Genomic DNA, 22,017 nt, shown 5'->3' on the forward strand with positions numbered 1-22,017 from the left:
AAGAGCAGCTAAAGGCCAGGACTTCAATTGGTCCCAACAAGATCTGACTTTGAATGAAAATAAGAACTGAATGTAAAGTGACTTCAGGAATAAAGCAATCACTGAAGAACTTCGGGTATAATTTGTGACATCTGTAATATGTACTCTTTAAAGCTGCAGCATAATCCCATAGATAGTTACTCTTTATTCCTTCAGACTTGAAATAGAATTCAACTAAAGAGTAACTAACATTATATAACTGATTTTTTTTTTAAATGGACAGTTAAGAATTTGATATTCCTATGTAGAGCTAGCCAAAAATCTGTTGTCCAGTAAAGGGTACCTATAGAAAATAGTGCCATAAATTCAGTGTTTCATTTGGCTTTTCGTTAAGGTCTAGAATAAATAAGTAGTTGGTATTTTTCAGCAAATGAGAGTCTACAGCCTGCTTTATGATAAGAGATTAGGCATCCACTAATACAAATTAAACATTTCACACATACATAAACACACACACATAATGAACAATATAAGATATATTTTATGATAATAAAATATATAACATAAAATATCAAGAATGCAATCTTTAACAAGTTGTGTAACCATGATTTTTTTTCTATTTTTTTGTTTTTGCTTTTTTTTTTTTTTTTTGAGACACGGTTTCTCTGTGGTTTTGGAGCCTGTCCTATAACTAGCTCTTGTACACCAGGCTGGTCTCGAACTCACAGAGATCCGCCTGCCTCTGCCTTCCAAGTGCTGGGATTAAAGGCATGCGCCACCACCGCCCGGCATTTTTATTTATTTATTTATTTATTTATTTTTGATTTAAAAGAACAAAGACGCACTTTATTTTTCCAAGTCTGATAACCTAGCAGCAAAATGAACTTGCGTATACTGTACTGTAGTGAGCATCTGTTGAGAAAAGACTCAAAGTCTCGAAACTACTATACAAAGCAGGATGGAATCCACGAGGATAAATTTTCTATCAACTGCTTAATTAAATGATGAGAAATACATATCTGTGTCACTTCTTCATCAGTTTTTGAACCACTGTTCTTGGGAATAAGTGTGTTCATGCACCAAAGTTACAACGTAAGTATCTTAAGAGCATATTTAAAAGATTTTGTATGAAGTACTTTAAAAGTAGCTTAAAAAATATGTGGCTGTCATGACTGGTTATTACAACACAAATCATGTGTTTGCCTATAGCTGTTAAAATCCCTAGCTGCTGAATGTCCTAAAAATTAAATTATATTTTTCTTCTCTTCTACTCTCCAGAATTTTGGCTGATCTTTGAGGTTAAATCACTTTTTTGACCTCAAAGATCTTTCCAGAAGTACTCATAAGAAGTTGTCTCTGGAGCTTTCTACTTTAAGGTAACAAATGATCTGGACTGTGCAGCTCATGGGGAAAAAATCAGGAAAGGATTAGAAAATGTAAAGCAAAACTCCCCTGAAGTACATTAACTTTGTAAATTGTCAGTTGGTCAATTTGTTATTTATAAAAAATATTCTGTTCCCTAACAAAACAAAAATAATAGCATGTTATAAGATATTAATATTTGAAAAAATGGTTTTAATTGAAATAATCAAGTTTCATGAAATATGTTTAACTGTCAATGAAATTGGGGAATAGCATTTGTACTTCTGGAGCATGTTATCAGGAGTTACCTAGAAAATGAATAACAGGGTTCATAATTTTTAACTGGCCTCAAATACTTTGTCAAAGCTCCATCCATAATATTTTCGCTTTATCAGTAGTTTTCTACATACCTAGGAGGAATAATATTGTTAAATGGATTTTGTAATGTTGACATATTTTTTGTTGTTACTTGAAATATTCAAAGCTGCCTCCAGTGAGAAAACTTTCTCCTCAATCTAGGTGATTATGAACCTAAAATTTATTAATGATGCAGCTGATAATTGGGATCTGCTTCAATATTTCTATATTATTTCTTCAAATTTATTTGTTGAAGAAATGTGGTTCACATCTTATATACTGAACACAACCACTGACACAGTCATAATAATAAAATATTTACTTAATAATTTCAACATTTTAGAATTCTGTTCTTTAAAAATAAATATGTATTTTCATTTTATGTGTATGGATGTTTTGCTTGCATGTATATTTGTGCGTTATGTAAGTATAGTACCCAGGAGGATATAGCAGAGCATCAGATCCTGGAATTGGGGATATAGATTGTTGGGAGCTGCCATGAGGATGCTGGAAATCAACCTTGTAGATTGATTGTAGATCAGTCATTGCTCTTAACTGCTGAGTCATACCTGAAGCTCAAGTTAAAAGAATAAAGTACCAAAATGTATTGCAATTAATTTTAAGACAAACATGGGCAGGGTTTTTACGTTAGCTTTTATTTTTTTGTTTTCTTACATATGTCTGTATTACTTTATTCTCTTATACTGCTAGTTTCATTTCCTATGTTTTGAAGAAATGACTACAAAATATAAAAAGATAGTATGACTTTCCATCAAAACAAAACAAAACAGAAGCTTCTCTCTATGTAGTGGTATTTTTCTTGTGATCTAGGATCTAGTGAATAAAGCTTGCTGGAGATCAGCATGTGAAGCTAGCCACTAGTTAAACATAGAAGCCAGTCTTTGGTGGCACACGCCTTTAATCCTGACATTAAGGAGGAGGAGACAGGAGTGTATGTCTGGGCAAAGAGAGGAATATAAGGCAGGGAGAGACAGGAGCTCAGGGCATTTAGTCCGAGGTTTAATAGAGACAAGATCACCCATTCACTCCGAGGATTTTGTAGAGATAAGAACTAATGGCTGCCTTCTCTGCTTTTCTGATTTCAGGAGTTACCTTGATGTCTGACTTGGAGTGTAGTAGTAGTGGTGGTAGTAGTAGTAATAGTAGTAGTAGTAGTAGTAGTAGTAGTAGTAGTAGTAGTAGTTCCTTTTTATTTTACTTTTTCCAAACAGGGCTTCAGGACTTCTCTGTAGCTTTGGAGCCAGTCCTGGAACTAGATTTTGTAGAGCATGCCGGACTCAAACACACAGAGGTCTGCCTGCTTCTGACTCCTGAGTGCTGGGATTAAAGCAATGAACCACCAGCGCCTGGCCAGGGTTTTTATTACTAAGATCAGCTAGAATCCACACTACATCTGGCTCCCAACGTTTGGGTTATGAATTTGCAGAAAAGTAATTTGCCTGTGGCTTTGTAACCACCATCATAGGCAGGAACTACACACAGGTGGTGTGACTCCCCCAGTGGCTAGGCTTTCCTTTCTTCTCTCCGAGTGGGCCTTTCCTGGAATCCCTTCACAGGTTGCTGGTAAAAGAGGTAACTGCCTTGAAACCTGATCAGACTTCTGCTGTTCTACAAACCAGCCGTTAACCTCACATCTTCATGGTCATTGTCAGCAGATTTGATGAGATAATTGATGTTGGTGGAAGCCTGAAATAACCTCACGGAAACTATATTATTTGCAATGCCAATTGGCCAATAGCTTAAGCGTGTTTTCTAGGTAACTCTTATACCCTAAACTAGCCCATCTCCATTAATGTGTGCATAACCACAAGGTCGTGGCCTACAGGGAAAGTTACAACAGGCTCTGGTGGAGGAGTCTGTCTCCTGCGGCAGCTACATGGCTTCTTTCGGACCCTGCCTACTCTCTATCTATCTAGCTATCTATCTATTCTTAAACCATTGACTGAAAACATCTTCTTTATTAACCAATGACAATAAAACATATTCATAGAATACAGAGGGGAATCCACATCAAAATGGGGATTCTTAAAGGGCAGAATTAATTAAAAAAGACAGGTTTTTTCCTACATTAAAAAATGGAAAACAAATTACAATGTAGAGAGTTAGGTCTCTGCATGGTTGTTCAATACATGGTTTAAAAATGCAACAATTAAACGAATGGATAATCCACTTAATTGGTATTGACTCAATGTTAGTTATCATATTGGTAATTATTGGTTTATCTCTCAAGAAGTTGTTTGACAAGAGTGCCAAGATACAGTCCATAGAAAATCGTATGAAAACAGATAATAAAGATATTTAAATCCAGACACAGGAATTTAAAGGAGAACCAGTTTCAGCATGACATTATAAGGTTAGAGAGGAACAGCCTAAGGATTTCAAACAACCATACTGAATAATTTCAATCACACACACACACACACACACACACACACACACACACATTACAAAATGTGAAGGTACCTCTAATTCCATGTATTTAATAGAAATTTTTAAATACTGACTTTGGCAGCCACAACCTACTAAACTTACAAGGCTACTGAACACCAGTAATAATAGTGAAACAATATAAAAATCTATCAAGAAGCTCCCTACCCTCTGAAGAATACAGAGTACTTTGTTCTTTATCATTATGTGGTTAGACTTGAATATAAACTCTTGTTATAGTAAGCTCCTAATACTGCCTTCTAAAAATATTTATGAAATTAGTTATTTTAACTCAGTACAGAATGCATTACCAGAGTCCAACTTTACTTTCAAAATGACACCTACATCTTTACTTTGATTATCTTCCTGTGTATAAATTCCAAATAGACTAGATATTTACAGTGAATTCATAATTTATAAAAATTCTATGAGGTGACTAACAAAGGATATGTAATCTTTCTCAGCATACTTGTCTAATTTTGATGGAATTCACCTATGAGCAATTCTAATGTGGCTACCAAATTCCAGTGTATTTTGGACAGTCTTTCCTTGTTTGTTCTGAGGTTGATATCAGGATTTAATTGCATTATATGAATAACAATCTGGGTTGCTAATTACAAGGCATTTTGAAATGTAACATAGCCATTGCTTTCTAATATGCCTTTCACTTGGGAAGTTCAAAGTTTTACACCTTTGTGTAAACATTGTTTAAATTTTTTTTAATCAATTGTGAGAAATTTTTTAACGGAAGTAAAAGTGAGACTTTGGAAACTGATTTTAATCAAATAAGTACTAAGAATGAGTTAACTGGTACTTATTTATTCATGAAACATCTTTGGTTCATAAAAAACAGATTTAACATTAGAGAATCATTAACTTAGCATTTGAACTTTTTTCATAAGAGAAAATTTGGTCCATTAAACAGAAATTACATTTAAGCATATCAAGTTATGATTTTATTAAGATAGAATTGAACTGAAATACAATAAATAGTGTATATTTTGAAGTAACTTAATTAACATAATAATCAGAAGAACTGATAATTAAAAATATTCTTATCTTTAATGAAGTTAAACTTTATTACAAATAAAGACCAAGTCTTTTTCTGCTTCTCCTCACATGTAGTCTTAGTCACATAGATACTTCCTGCTAAATGGGATGAATGAAGTGCCTCATATTTTATGAGACTTTCTGTCCTTTTGTCATTAAAACTTGGTTTATGTTCTATAGATGATCAACTCTTAGATTTTTCATGTGCCAAAAGGTTCTAATGCATTATTACACTAATAGCCACATCTAAATGTGAATGCCTTTGGAATTCAGGACAGAGGTGATGGAGCAGAGACAGGGAGACATTGACTCCACCACTTGCTTCTGTAGGACGACAATACATATACTGTATTTTCTTCACTTCACTGTCTTAGAAATCATGCCATTCTTTCTGCCTTTGTCTGTCCTTTTATCTCTCTGAATCTGACTCTTTCTCTTTTTTATTCCAGAACTATCATCGACACATAACTAAATTATCTTCATTCCCTCAAACCTTTTCTTAATGTATCCTGCCCAAGGTTCTGAATTTGAATTAAAGTAGAATGTTTTAAAACAACACCCAAATTCTTGTTGCTTTCTATTCCACAGAAAAGATGGATTTTTGTCTTGAAAACTAATAATCTAATTTTAGTGAATTTTCTGCCACACGTTATAGTATAAATGTATATTAGTCCCTAGAAATTATCATAACATCTAAGTGAACCTTCTGTTCATTTATAGAGTGTGAATATTTCATTCTACTTAAATTATTGCAAGAATGTTATACACCACTTAATTTTGTTCATAAAGGTGTTGGCCACGTCAACATTATATTTAAGTACTGATTAGCTTCAAAACCTTCAAACAAATATGCAATGTTGTCTTCATCTACTTGTGTGTTTATGTATTTGCACATGTGTGTATGTATGTATATATACATGTATGCCTGTATATTTGTGTGCACATACATTTTCACACCAGAAAAAGATGCTATTGTTTATGAGTATCAAAATCTTATTCTTCCTACTGACAGTGCTAAGTTATATTGTGTGAGAAGTGAAAGGGAGCAGGGCTCTTTTGATAGTCTGTTGACAGGTAGAATATTCAATTTACAGTGACAAAGTAGACATTTATAACATAAATGCCTCCTAGCTATGCTTCACAGTGAAATTTTTTCTTAGGATGTGCTGTAGAAACCTGTTTGAACAAGCTGTCATATCTTTTACAAATCCACCAGCTACTTTTTATGAGTTTTAGCAGCTCTTTATGGCTATAATAAAGGGAGAGTAGAGGCCATGTGTGTATCCAACGAGCCCCAAAGCAAGCATCCTAACACACAAATGTAATGAGATCTTCAGATGTTCTTTTCCTTCAGCTGCCTGGCTGCTCTCTTAACACGTTTTCCTCATCATTTCATTGTCACTGTAATAATGAAGGATTATGAGGGATATTTGAAGTAAATTAGCCAGTCATCTTTATTAGTTAATCCAATTATTATCAAAATGTTATATACAATATAAAAATTAATTCCTAAATCAAAATGAAAGTTAAAAGTACCAGAAATTCAAACAGACCAGGTAACATAAACTTTGGAATGTATTTAACTAATTATTCAAAGTACCATATCAATGTGTGGTTTTAAAAATAAACATTCTAAAATATTATATATAAATGAAGATCACATTCATCATAGGCAAGAGTTAAAAAGGTCTCTAAAAATTTCTTAAATCACACATCAAGTTACACTGACAGACTAATAAACTGCATATATCTTCATCAATATCTACTTTAAAATATGTATTGTTTTCAAATTTAGACTTTCATAGTTTTATTTTCCAAACTGTACTTTGTCATGAAATATATTAACAGAAAATAGCAGCAAAATTTCATTGATAAGTTTTAGTCACTATGTTCCATAGTAGACAGAAATAAAATGGTTAAGCTAAAACTTTGTCAGGTTTCAATGATTAAATTTTGGCATTTTGATTTTTTTCAATTGTGTTTGCTATAGAAACTGTCTGAAATTTAGTAATTTTATTATTTTATTTCTATAAAAGTCAAAAGTAAATAATCTCCTTATATACAAATAGAATATAAATGTATTACATAGCATACTTTAAAGTTTTCCTATGAATAACTAAATGTATTTCAACCTTGCTTTACTTCATTTTAACTTCTGTCTTTATGATTTTTAAGTATACAATTTATAGCACATTAATAGTGCTCAATTCCTGTTTATTGACAGTTTTCCTAGATTCTGCTGTTCTAAGTAAACATGTGAAAATCAAGATGATCTTATTCTACACTCCCTTTCACCTCTGCATTAATTAGTGTCTATTTTTTGATAAACATTTTTATGAAGTCATTTCTAATAAGCACAATTGATATTCTGAAATTTATATGTCAGGCTAGGATCCTCATACTCTTCTACATCTGCTAGTTTAACTTTCAAAAAATATATTTTAAAGGCCAAAATGTGGAAAAATCTGTGCTTACTTATCTATTCTATGGCTAAAATATAATCTAATTCTGATTTTCTCTCAAATAGACACTAAAGATTTAATTTTGAAATTGATTTTCCCATTAATAATATTTTGAAATGTTCTCTAATAATTATAGAGTTATATGATCAAATTAAGAATTGAAAAAACAATAACAAACAAAAAAGAAAGAATAATGCAAGGAGGCAGAAATGAATTGGGAAATATTCAATAGAACCATGTTTGTACAAGTAAGTACTTTACTTGAGCAATTATTTTTCTTTCTTTCTTCTCTTTTTTCCCCCAATGGAAGTGTTTAGAGCTATCAATTTCCCTGTTTGACTGTTTTTAATGTATCCCAGAAACTTTGTCGTGTTGTTTTTATTTTTCTTGTTTTCTTCTTTAATCTATTCATCATTTATTATGGTAATTTTGTAAAGTTCTATGAGTGTCAGTTGGAAAACATATTCCTTTATTTTTAGTGTATCTGTTAATATTTTGCAATTAAACCCAATTTTTGTAATTTGTTTTCTACATAAAAAATTATTTCAAAATATAATAAGAGAGTTTTACCAATTTAAAATATTATTGAATAAAATACAATAAAGCTAAAACTATGAATGCTTTAATTATGTTACTAATGGTAAATATTGGTACATTTTATTTCCCACAGTTTCTCCTTCAGAGGTTATTTTGTGATATTATTTATTACAGAAAAATGATAGATTCTTAGGCTCCCATTCGTGACATACTCTATCCTATCCTTCATGATTTTCTGCCTCTTTTGCTCATCTTTCTTGTTTGTATTTCATTTTAGCAAATCTTTATCATGTCCTAGACGTGCCTCCTTATGTTTACCTTTAAGTAATTTCTTTTTATTTTTTTTTAAATTACTTCATTTGATTTAACATTTCTTTCATCTTAAAATTATGAAGGACTTTTTGTTGTGTAGCAATTTTATGTGCTTCACTTGATTTTGTTCAGCATATTGATGACTCTGGTCTATCTCAGACAAACATTATTTTTGAAAGGTTTATAAACCTCCTTTGTAAATCCCAGCACTCGGGAGGCAGAGGCAGGCGGATCTCTGTGAGTTCGAGGCCAGCCTGGTCTACAAAGGGAGTTCCAGGACAAGTTCCAAAGCTACAGAGAAACCCTGTTCGAAAAAAACAACAACAACAAAAAAAAAAACAAAACAAAAAAAAAAAAAAAAAAAAACACCTCCTTTGTAGACATTGTAGCCTTTGATGGAATGTTGGAACAAGAAGTCCAAGCTCAGCTGTGTAGCCCAAGAACCACTCAGAGAGAGTGCACCAGGACTGTGTGCCATTTTTATCCAGGTCCCAGAAAGCCACACCCTAACTTGGTCCCACCTCTTAAAGATAATTTACTGACAAAGATTACCCATTGCATAAAATAAAAAAAAAAAAACAATAAAATGGTTCCTAATGATATTCTACTATGCTCAGAATTCAGTGACTACTTCACTTGTCATCAGAGACTCTTCCTCCAGTCGATGATAGGAGATACAAGACCCACTGCCAAACATTAGGCAGAGAGAGAGAGCACAAACTGGAGGTTTCTACTGGGTCCTTCCCATTGGAGCTTGGAAAATTCTACAGAATAAGAGAAGCAAGCAAGGAACTCAGGACCGCAAGGGGGGCACCCACACACTGAGACAATGGGGATGTCCTATCGGGAACTCACCAAGGTCAGCTGGCCTGGGTCTGAAAAAGCCTGGGTTAAAACCGGTCTTGCTGAACATAGCGGACAATGAGGACTACTGAGACCTCAAGAACAATGGCAATGGGTTTTTGATCCTACTGCACCTATTGGTTTTGTGGGAGCCTAGGCAGTTTGGATGCTCACCTTACTAGACCTGGATGGAGGAGGGTGGTCCTAGGACTTCCCACAGGGCAGGAAACCCTGATTGCTCTTTGGGCTGACGAGGGAGGGGGACTTGATTGGGGGAGGAGGAGGGAAAGAGGGGGTGGTTGGGGGGGAAGAGACAGAAATCTTTAGTAAATAAATAAAAACAAAAAAAAAAAAGAGAAGCAAGATTTATAGCCCCTAGAGGTGTTGAAGGCAAGAGGAGGAGAACATTACCCACAATGACAACCAAGCAGAGCTCCATAGTGGCTCAGAGAGACTTAAATGATAATCACGGAGCCTACATAGGTTTGTGTAACAAACATGGCGCTCATGTGAGTATGTTACATATGTTATGGCTGTTAGCTTGATGTTTTGTGAGACTCCTAACAGTGGGGGTATTGTTTGACGTTTTTGCCTGCTTTGGGACCCATTTCCTTCTACTGGGTTGCCTCCCCAAGACCTGACATGATGGGCGATTATCCCTAGACTTACTGTAACTTGCTATTGGGTGTATGGTTGATATCCCTGGGAGGCCTGCTCTTTTCTTAAGAGAAATGGAGGAACATTCGGGGCAGAGGTGAAGTGGAGTTGTGGACTGTGAGTAATGAAGGAGGGAAAACTGTGGTTGTGATACATTGTATGAGAGAAGACTAAAAATTAATAAAATAGTCTGGGAATGCATTAGCATTTTGTTATTACTTGTTGATTATGGATAAAAGATAAGAGTATTAAGACAGATTTCCCTCACTGTTGACTCATTTACTTCTCAAATCCGCAGCACTCTTGAAGAAGGTAGCCCATAAAACTAATGGGGACTCAGTCCAGCCTCACTTAGAATTAGCTTCAGAAATTCCTGTGCTTGCCTATTTAAATACAAATAAAGCCTCTCTGAATAAGGAAGGACTACAGACATTCGTATCAGTTTTTGAACCTAGTAAGAGTTGTGAAATGGTGGGCCTTTATCAAAGATGTTGTAATGTGAATGAAAAACTTTCAGCGTTCATGAAAATCAAACAACAGAATTTAGAAATTAATAGGTATTTTGAAGAAAGAACAGGTACCAAAATACCTCAGCAACCACAAAGTTTCAGCACTACATTGGCAGTATTCACTGTGCAAACAGGAACGAAAAGATAAAATTCTACCCACATGACTCAAATAAATAGACCATAGTGAATAGTTACTATTAAAAAAATACCAAGGAGGTTTAAGGTATTTGCAAAGGAAGAAAACATTGGCCGTAATCGTACATAAACAACTAAACCTGCAACAGAAAAGGACATGAGGCTGGAAAGAAGACTCAAGTGACAGATAAAGGCAATGATTGTAGGGCTGAAGAACCGTGTTCCAGCTTAGCAGCCCACACAGTGGAAAGAGAGCATGCCTAAAAATTGTCCTGTCACCTCTACGTGTACACCTTGGCATGAGCATATGCACACATACACACACACACACACACACACACACATCAAAGAATAGATACATTTCATAACCTAGTTTTTATTTATCTAAAATGATATATTTTATTATGATTTATGAATTTTCATAGCAGCTAATGTAAGACAGGAATTTTGCTAGTTTTACTGGAGGTTTGATAACAAGGTTAATATGCTTCCTTCAATAAATATTCCTCTGATATGGGTTATTAAGAAGTCAACAAACATTCTCATTTATGAAGAAAATATCAATCATTTCTCTGCCTTTCTATTTCAAGATTTCTAGATTCATTTTTTTTCTGCTTATGTGTTACATAGAAGGATCTTTCCCGTTTTTCAACATCCCTTGGATAGTACTGATACTATAATTTTAATTTTACTCTATTATTTTACATATGTCCAAAGCAATGGGGTGGAGAACCTAAGAGAATGACACTATAAAATTTGAAATTAATGGTGCATTAACTTGGAAGTCTGACCATAAATCTAGAGAACAAACAAACCCCAGCTGGTTTCACAGGTGCAGTGCAGGTGGACCTTGGTAAATTATTTTGAACTGTATGAATTGTGACTCTTGCTATCTCAGTTGAAACCAAAGTAGTAAATTGGGAGGATTTATCATTAAATTATAATTAAGATTCCCTTCAAAAGAGCTAGCTCTTCAATGTACATTTCCCCAAATATAACTGCTAAGATTTTTAAGGTGTACAGAAATGGAAACATCAGTTGTTGATATTATGTCCATTATCAACAAGTGTTATCTCAGGAAGAAATGCAATCAATTCAGTTCCATGTATTAGTCTTAAAATCTGTGTTTTAATTTTACATACTGAAAATAAAATCATAAATAATTTTGTAGATAATATGCCCCTATGATTCTCCCAGAGTTACCTGCCAGTTTTATAGAGTATCTTCATTTCAAAGGTTACTGTGACCTAAAAAGGAGGAAAAAACAATAATTATAAGTCAAGAAATATGACTAGTATTGTCTTAGATTGTTTTCCAAGACTAGCATCAGCTTAATTTCGGATGCTGTTAGTAGACGATCTTTGGAAGCTGTAACTAGTTTGTCACATTTCTTTGTGTGCATCCTTTCCAAAAACATGGCCCCACCTTGCTCAAGATGTGAACATCCAATACCCAAATAGAAGCCTTGCTAGAAGATACCTGCCTGTGATTACTGTAAGCTATTAGGTGGAAGGCAGGTGACTCCGTGGTTAAAAGCATTTGCTGATCAGAGAACTGAAGTCTGTTTCCCAGGACCTCAATTGAATGCCTTTCTACTGCTTGTAAGTCCAGCTCCAGGGCTGCTGCATCATATTCTGGTCTACTCAGGTATCCGAAATCATGTAGCATAAATTTAAGAAAATATAAATTATATATTAAAATGAAACAAACTTTCCAGTGATGCTAAACAAGAAGAGATTGAGTAACTGGGGTAAACAGAAATAGCCACCAGTAACATGATGGCAATGTGGTGTAATTTGATATTCTCCATGGGATTTGAATAAAGAAAAATATTAGACACATCAAACATGAATATAATAGGTTCTTATTTTTTAAATATTTAAGCAAAATGAGATTTTTATGATAACTATATAATGCAACTAAATAGTTGATAATGGAGAAAACTTCAATGCATAAGAATTCTGTTCTACTTTGAAAATTTTACTATAATATCCAAGTGTACTTGACAAATATAGCTATGAGTGGTATGCAGACTTCCACTCCTGAAGAAGTGGAATTCGTTCTTAGCTTCTGGATGTCATTCAAAGTCCACATGAAGTTGCTGTTGATGACACTGCTCATCCTGATCACATTCTATTGTCACCAAACAATGTCCAAGGGTCTGGAGAATCCATGTCAGGTGGAATTTGTGACACATAAATTCTTTCTCAGATCTTTTGTACATCTTCGAATGGAATACAACAATAAGTTTTCCAGCCACAAATTTGGGCAGACTGATGCTAACATATGAGAAAAAGGTGGGCTCAATTCATCCTTCCTTTCCTCGTCTACCATTATCTGAGTAGTAATAGAAGGCAGACTACAGATGAAGGCAGGATTTAAAGGAACAGTGTGAGTATACTAAGTTGACAAAAATAATTTACCAGTTTATCTATGCTTAAATATTTAAGGCAAGATAATTGATTTTAAGTAGTTTGCTCACTGATGCGAACAACCCATGAAAGTCATCTCTAAATGGAAGAGTTATGAGTCAGCCACATACTGACAAAGAGCCCTGTCCTTTGTTGATGAACTATTGTCTACCATTAGTTCCCGGGGAGGAGGGAATAATCATTTTCAACTGCATCAACCCTGAAAGGCCCACAGGCGCTGGGGGATAGTTCCAAACTCACAGACATGCTGCCAATCCTGCTTAAATCAGTGGATCTGAATAAGGAGAAGTAATAGTAATAGTAGGTGGGGAAAAGGATAGGAGATTAAAACAATTAGGATAGTCAGGAATCAGAATGTACTTCACATATGTATAAAATAGTCAAAAATGTACTTACTAAAAGTTTAAGAAATGAACATGTTAGAGATCACTTGTGCACCACCAAACAATAAGCAAAGTATCAAATTAAAAATCTGTTAACTGGTTGAGTTTCCACCCCACTCCTATCCAGAAACAGAAAATTTACTCCTCACGTTTTTTTGGGGTGTGTGTTTGTTTTTTTGTTTCCTCTATTTATTAATTAGACAGTTGAGTCAGACTCTAACTGAGGAACATACATACATATGGTTTATAATTTTAGTATTGAAAACAATGAATAACTGATTAATTATATAATTTATATATTCTTGATTTACATTAATTTTGCTAATTAACTTTTGAGAGAAAGCTACAAACAATATTATTTTATAAAATTCTCTCTTTTTTTTTTTTTTTTTTTAAGAATTGGAGATAGCCCCTATTCCCACTGTTAGGATTCCCAGAGACACCAAGCTTCATACCTGCAACAGATTTGCAGAATGCCTAAGTCAGTCCCCTACAGGCTCCCTGGTTGTTGGTTCAGACTCTCTGAGGCCCTATGAGCCCCAATTAATTGATTGTGTGAGCATTCCTATAATATCCTTGACTGCTCTGACTTTCACATCCCGTTTTCCTCCACATCAAAATTCATGAACTCTAATGTTTGTCTGCAGTTTTCTGCATCTACCTCCATCATTTGCTGAATGCTGTTTTTCTGATGATACCTCGGTCAGGTACCCATTTTGTCAAAGGAAACAGTCTGGGACCCTATTCCTCGTACTTGGTCACCTTGCCAAGCTTTAATACAAAGGGAGATACTTAATTACTATGCCATGTTTTATTGATTTTCATGAGAGAACTGCCCTTTCCTGAACGGAGAGGAAGTGGAGGGTATTAGAGGGTGGGAACAGAGGGGGGTGGAGGAATGGGTCTGGGAGAAGAGGACAGTGCAGGGAGAGGAACTGCACCCAGGATGTAAAATAGATTAATTAAAAAACACCCTATTTCTTATATACAGCATACTTTTTCTATTCTCTATGTAGTTGCTTCTTTCAAGCACTAGTAATCATCAAGAATGGAAATAACTGTGTTATTCCATTCTTCTGTCCCAATGCTACAGTTTCCATAACACGTGCACCAAGAAATTATGGATCAAAACTTATGAAAAAAGGTTTAATGCCTTCTAATTTGCTCAATCTATTTAGCATTTATTTTATTTGTTTTACAACTAAGCATTTTGAGATATTTAATTTTTTTCCATGTACATTTGACTTTTCTAAGAAATTTAACTTTATACCAATAGATGGGGTTATTCCACCATTGAAAGTTCAGGGCATCAACATGAAAATGTGGGATTAAATATATTTTCAGACATTGTCTACTTTTTCTACTTTTTTTAAACCAATAGTTCGTTATACTAATTTCCTCAGAGAATATCATATTAACATAGATACATAGTTTACTTTTTATTATTTTCTGCCATGTATGCCTACATTTGTCTATTGATAGATACTGGCTAAGGAGCAGTCAATAGTCTTTAGTTCTGTACTTCGTAATCAACCTACAAATCATCTGTGGATAGCTTCAAACCCAGACACACAGGTCATTTATCATGTTCATGTTTTTTTTTGTGAATGTATGTCTATGCATTCTTGATGATTTTACTGGTTAGAAGAAATTGGTGAACTTCCTGGAACTGTAGTTACAAAAGGGATACTGAGAACCAAAGCCTTTCCTTTGTAAGAGCAGCCAGGTCTTTAAGCCATTAGTTAGCTATTTGGCCCTTAAAATGCTGTAGGAATTCCTACCAGGTGTAGCCTTTAAGTTGCCCGCCCACTTGGGCGTGGCCTCTTACATTATAAAGCATGCTTCAGGCCTCTTTTCTGGCTGCGAGATTCGGTTGTTCTTCGCTGTTCCAGCAGAGGATTATGATCTGTGAGTCTACCCTAAATAAAGATCCCTCTATTATACTCAATTCTGAGCTAGTGTGGGATTTCTTTTATGTGTCCTTCTTCATCTGGCGCCCCATGTGGATCCGTATTTTACACTTACTGGGTGGATCAGCTTTAAGGCCTAAATGGTCCACAGGTCAGAAAGTCTCCCACCCCCCACCAACTTGACTTGCTTTTTAAATACTAAGCATATTTATTTATTTATTTATTTATTTATTTTATTTATTTATTTATTTATTATTTTTAATTTTTGTAAAACCTCACTGCAGTGGAGCTTACTGAGTTTGATGACTTGGAAATTTCCCAAGTGCTCACAAGCCCCCTGCCGCCTTTACTGCTGCATTCACTGCCAGGTACCTGGCCACATGGCAACTTGCACAACTTTGGGTTTGTACTCCTGGCTCCTGTGTTCTGGGCTTCTTGCCACATGTACGGAATTGATTTCATTTAGTTTAACTTGTCAAGCAAAGCATATTTCTCAATATTTAACCAGCAAAAAGGGGTGGGGAACCAATGCCACTCAGAACTGTTGGTGGCACTAGGTTGTACCCACTCGTTGTGACTCTGCAACCATGACACCTGCTGGACAATATAGATTATTACACCTAAAACAATTTTCCGGATTTCATAACAGATAATTAATAAATCAATAAAATTGGAAGTTGTATAATGACAGACAAAATAACCACTGAAATTTTAGTAACTTTTTTTTTGCTAATACAATGGATTGTATTCTACAAGGCTTATATGGTTATGGTGATATATCCATTTACTGGATAACAGGAATCACTTTTTTTTCCTCCATAATATATCCCTAAGAAAATGGTTTGATAACAGAGCCAAGAATGAGGCACTTTTAGAAATGATACAGTCTTTACAGGCTAACAATGAACAGCTAGCTAACAGGATTAATACCATTGAAAATCAAAACTTACCTGGAAAAAAATTAATATTATTGAAAAGGGTAACATTAATTTGACAGACAAAATTAAATCTAAATCAATGTATACTGAAAAATTATCTGAAAGAAATAATACTTTTGAATTTGACAATCAAAATTTGTTAGAAAGTTATGATAGGTCAGCAGATAGAGTAAATCTCCAGGATAGCAATCTGCATGCTATCCAAATAATGTCCAAGAATGAGGTGTTATCTTTGTTTTTTTTTGTTTGTTTTTTTTTAATTTTTTTTTATTTTATTGAGAATAAGAAAAGAAAGTTTCCGCCTCCTCCCAGCCTCCCATTTCCCTCCCCCTCCCCCCACTCTTCTCCCCCTCCCCCCACTCTTCTCCCCCTCCCCCCACTCCTCTCCCCCTCCCTCTCCTATCCAAAGAGCAGTCATGGTTCCCTGTCCTGTGGAAAGTCCAAGGTCCTCCCCCCTCCCTCCATGTCTAGGAAGGTTAACATCCAAACTGGCTAGGCTCCCACCAAGCCAGAACATGAAGTAGGATCAAAACCCCTTGCCATTGACCTTGGCTTCTCATCAGTCCTCATTGTTCGCCATGATCAGAGAGTCCGGTTTTATCCCATGCTGTTCCAGTCACAGTCCAGCTGGCTTTGGTGAGCTCCCAATAGATCAGCCCCACTGTCTCAGTGGGTGGGTGCACCCCCCGTGGTCCTGACATCCTTGCTCGTGTTCTCCCTCCATCTGCTTCTCATTGGGACCTTGGGAGCTCAGTCCAGTGCTCCAGTGTGGGTCTCTGTCTCTATCTCCATCCATCACCAGATGAAGGTTCTATGGTGATATGAAAGATATTCGTCAGTAATGCTATAGGATAGGGTCAGTTCAGGTTCCCTATCCTCAGCTTCCCAAGGGACTAACTGGGGACATCGCCTTGGGCTCCTGGGAGCCACTCTAGGTTCCAGTCTCTTGCCAACACTAAGGTGGCTCTTTTAACTAAGATATGTGCTTCCCTGCTCCCCTATCCAACCTTCCTTTATCCCAATCTTCCTGTTTCCCCAAGTTCCCCCAATCCTCCCCTTCTTACTTTTCTCTCCCTGTCCCCCCTTATCCCCAACCCACCCCACCCCCAAGATCCCAATTTTGTCCCCGGCAATTTTATCTACTTCCCTTAGCCAAGAGGATAACTATATGTTTTTTCTTGGGTTCACCTTCTTCTTTAGCTTCTTTAGGTTCACCAGGTATACACTCCGTGACCTTTATTTATGGCTAGAAACCAATTATGAGTGAATACATCCCATGTTCATCTTTTTGGGTCTGGGTTACCTCGCTCAGGATAGTGTTTTCTATTTCCATCCATTTGCATGCAAAATTCGAGAAGTCATTGTTTTTTACCGCAGCATAATACTCTAATGTGTATATATTCCACACTTTCTTCATCCATTCTTCCATTGAAGGGCATCTAGGTTGTTTCCAGGTTCTGGCTATTACAAATAATGCTGCTATGAACATAGTTGAACAAATGCTTTTGTCATATGATAGGGCATCTCTTGGGTATATTCCCAAGAGTGGTATTGCTGGGTCCAGGGGTAGGTTGATCCCGAATTTCCTGAGAAACCGAAACACTGATTTCCAAAGTGGTTGCACAAGATTGCATTCCCACCAGCAATGGATGAGGGTACCCCTTCCTCCACAGCCTCTCCAGCAAAGGCTATCATCGGTGCTTTTGATTTTAGCCATTCTGACAGGTGTGAGATGATATCTCAAAGTTGTTTTGATTTGCATTTCCCTGATTGCTAATGAGGTTGAGCATGACCTTAGGTGTCTTTTGGCCATTTGAACTTCTTCTTTTGAGAATTCTCTGTTCAGTTCAGTGCCCCATTTTTTAATTGGGTTAATTAGCATTTTAGAGTCTAGTTTCTTGAGTTCTCTATATATTTTGGAGATCAGACCTTTGTCTGTTGCGGGGTTGGTGAAGATCTTCTCCCAGTCAGTAGGTTGCCTTTTTGTCTTAGTGACAGTGTCCTTTGCTTTACAGAAGCTTCTCAGCTTTAGTAGGTCCCATTTATTCAATGTTGTCCTTAGTGTCTGTGCTGCTGGGGTTATACTTAAGAAGCGATCTCCTGTGCCCATCTGTTGTAGGGTACTTCCCACTTTCTCTTCTATCAGGTTCAGTGTGTTCGGACTGATATTGAGGTCTTTGATCCATTTGGACTTGAGTTTTGTGCAAGGTGATAGATATGGGTCTAATTTCAATCTTCTACAGGTTGACATCCAGTTGTGCCAGCACCATTTGTTGAAGATGCTTTCTTTCTTCCATTGTATACTTTTAGCTCCTTTGTCGAAAATGAGGTGTTCATAGGTTTGGGGATTAAATTCCGGGTCTTCTATGCGATTCCATTGGTCGACTTCTCTGTTTTTATGCCAATACCACACTGTTTTCATTACTGTAGCTCTGTGATAGAGTTTGAAGTCAGGGATGGTAATGCCTCCAGAAGATCCTTTATTGTATAGGATTGTTTTGGCTATCCTGGGTTTTTTATTTTTCCATATAAAATTGATTATTGTCCTCTCAAGATCCGTGAAGAATTTTGATGGGACCTTGATAGGAATTGCATTGAATCTATAAATTGCCTTTGGTAGAATTGCCATTTTTACTATGTTGATCCTCCCAATCCAAGAGCAAGGGAGGTCCTTCCATTTTCTGATATCCTCATCAATTTCTTTCTTCAATGCTTTAAAGTTCTTGTCAAATAGATCTTTTACTTCCTTGGTTAGAGTTACCCCGAGATATTTTATGCTGTTTGTGGCTATTGTGAAAGGTGAAGCTTCTCTGATTTCCCTCTCTGCTTCCATATCCTTTGTGTATAAGAGGGCGACTGATTTTTTGGAGTTGATCTTGTATCCTGCCACATTACTAAAGGTATTTATCAGCTGTAAAAGTTTCTTGGTGGAGTTTTGAGGGTCACTTATGTACACTATCATATCATCTGCAAATAACGAAAGTTTAACTTCTTCCTTTCCAAGTCAAATCCCCTTGATCCCCTTATGTTGTCTTATTGCTATTGCTAGAACTTCAAGCACTATGTTGAAGAGGTATGGCGAGAGTGGGTTTCTGAGTTTAGTGTTCCTGAGTTTAGTGGGATGGCTTTGAGTTTCTCTCCGTTTAATTTGATGTTAGCTGTCGGCTTGCTGTATATAGCTTTTATTATATTTAGGTATGACCCTTGTATCCCTAGTCTCTCCAAGACTTTTATCATAAAGGGATGTTGAATTTTGTCAAATACTTTTTCAGCATCTAATGAAATGATCATATGGTTTTTTTTTCTTTCAGCTTATTTATATGATGGATTACATTGATAGATTTTCGTATGTTGAACTGTTTGCTTGTTTTTTGAGACAGGGTTTCTCTGTGGCTTTGGAGCCTGTCCTGGCACTAGCTCTGTAGATCAGGCTGGTCTCGAACTCACAGAGATCCGCCTCCCTCTGCCTCCCGAGTGCTGGGATTAAAGGCATGCGCCACCATTGCCCGGCATATGAGGTGTTATCTTTAAAGGAAAAACTTCAGACCTAAGAATCACATGTACAGAATAAGGACCAGAGGCTAAGTACCTCAATGAAATCACTAGACATATACACAGGCCAGGAGATTCAGGTTTTACAAAAGACAGTAATAAAAATGAATGGAGATCAACAAAAGAGAGACAAGCAACCTGATATCATCAGGAATCTTTTTTTGGGTGGGGGGCTATCATAGGTCCTCAAGCCAAAAGTGGTCCAGTCACTCCCAATCACTGTGAAGGACATATCTCACCAGGAAAATTAAAAAATCTAGAGCCTTCTGTGAAAATTCATACTATTCTAGATGTACGATAAATAAAAAGTTCCAATAGGAAATGTATATTCTGACAGACTTATATAAATGATCAAAGACCAAAGATAAGAGTGCATATAAATGGCACTGTAATTGCGGGTTTGATAGATATAGATGAGGATGTGAGTACATTACTCCAGATTCTGACGTCCAAATTGACCTCTTCAAGAGAAATGAAATCTGGCAGATAGTTTGGGAAATTATATATATATATCACATTGACACTTCAGTGGGCAACTGCTTTAAGCTCAGAAAAGTCTGATTCAGTAATCACACATTTATTAGAAGTTATGGGTATACCTGCACAAATAAGGACAGATAATGGTCCAGCATATGTTTCTAAGAAAATGGAACAGGGGTTTTTTGCTTATTATAATGTAAAGCATATTACAGGTATACCACACAATCCTACAGGTAAGGCAGCTGTAGAAAGTTCAAATCAAACTATGAAGGATATATTAACCAAATAGAAAGGTATGGAAAATAACCCCAGAAATAGAATACATAATCCTTTATTGACATTGAATGTTCTTAACACTAATGAGAAAGGGACAACAGCAGCAGAGAGACATTGGATAATAGAAAATTCTCTGAATTAAATCAGCTGTTGTATTTCAAGGATATGTTGACCTTACAATGGAAGCCAAGAGATGCGCTACATTGGGGAATGGGTTTTGCTCTTATTTCCACAGTAGAAGAAAAACTATGGATACCATTAAAAAATTAATTAAATTAGTAAAGATTCGCTTTGAAAAAGAGAACTCTCTTGAGAAAAAAAAATGACAGCTCATCAACAACAGTGACAACCATACAGGTGGTAAGGAAACCATATAGGGTTGGGGCAGGCTTCTGCTCCTTCTTTACAGGAAAATACACATCTTCAAAAATTCAAAAGATCCTCGATGTTTGGATGCTGACAGAAAGAAAAAAATTTCCAATAAGGATCTTGAAGAAAAGTAAATATGACTTGGAAAGACAGGTGATCAAGACATATACATTTATATACACACACATATGAATATATCTAGCTGGCTTTGGAGTTGGACAAGAGCTCTTTCCTTTTCTAAGTCCAAGCATGTTGTTAAATGAAAAATTCAGATTTTATGTCTCATGTCAAGAGCCATCTAGTATGAAACAGTAAGAAGAAAGAATTTAGAAAAAAGTTACTTTTCTTCATACCTATTTTTTGTCTCTATCATACCTTTTATTGAATATATATGTCTGTATTGTCTATATAAATAATGTTTAAGTTTTCCACAATGAACAATGAATTTTCTGCTGTAATCTTTTGTTGGGACCAATTAAGTCCTGGCTTTCAGCTGCTCTTCCCTGTCTAGAGCCTTCTAATCGAAGTGACTAGAAGCTGTACCTAGCTTAGAGGATCAGAGGATCGGATTTTCACCTGTTGGCCATTGACTGCAATGTATTTAAGCCTCCATGGTGCTATTAAAGATGGGCTTTTTGGTACCAGTGTGTTGAAATAGGAGCGGCGGCAGGGCTGCGTCCCCGGCACCCAGCCGCCCGCATGGCTAGCTTATACCCAGAAATAATTACACGGAAACTGTATTCTTTCAAACACTGCCTGGCCCGGATAGTTCCAGTTCCTTATTGGCTAGCTCTTACATATTGTTCTAACCCATTTCTAATATTCTGTGTAGCCCATGAGCTGGCTTACCAGAGAGGATCTTAACCTGCGTCTGTCTGGAGTGGGAGCATCATGGCGACCCACTCACTCAGCTTCTTTTTCCCAGCATTCTCCTCTGTCTATTCCGCCTACCTAATTTTCTGTCCTATGAGGGCCGAGGCAGTTTCTTTATTAATAAGAAATCACTCCCACATCAGTTCCCCTTTT

This window comes from Alexandromys fortis, unplaced genomic scaffold (assembly GCF_014885135.2).
Source record: "Alexandromys fortis isolate MF-2015 unplaced genomic scaffold, M_Fortis_MF-2015_v1.1 scaffold_43, whole genome shotgun sequence".
NCBI lineage: Eukaryota > Metazoa > Chordata > Mammalia > Rodentia > Cricetidae > Alexandromys > Alexandromys fortis.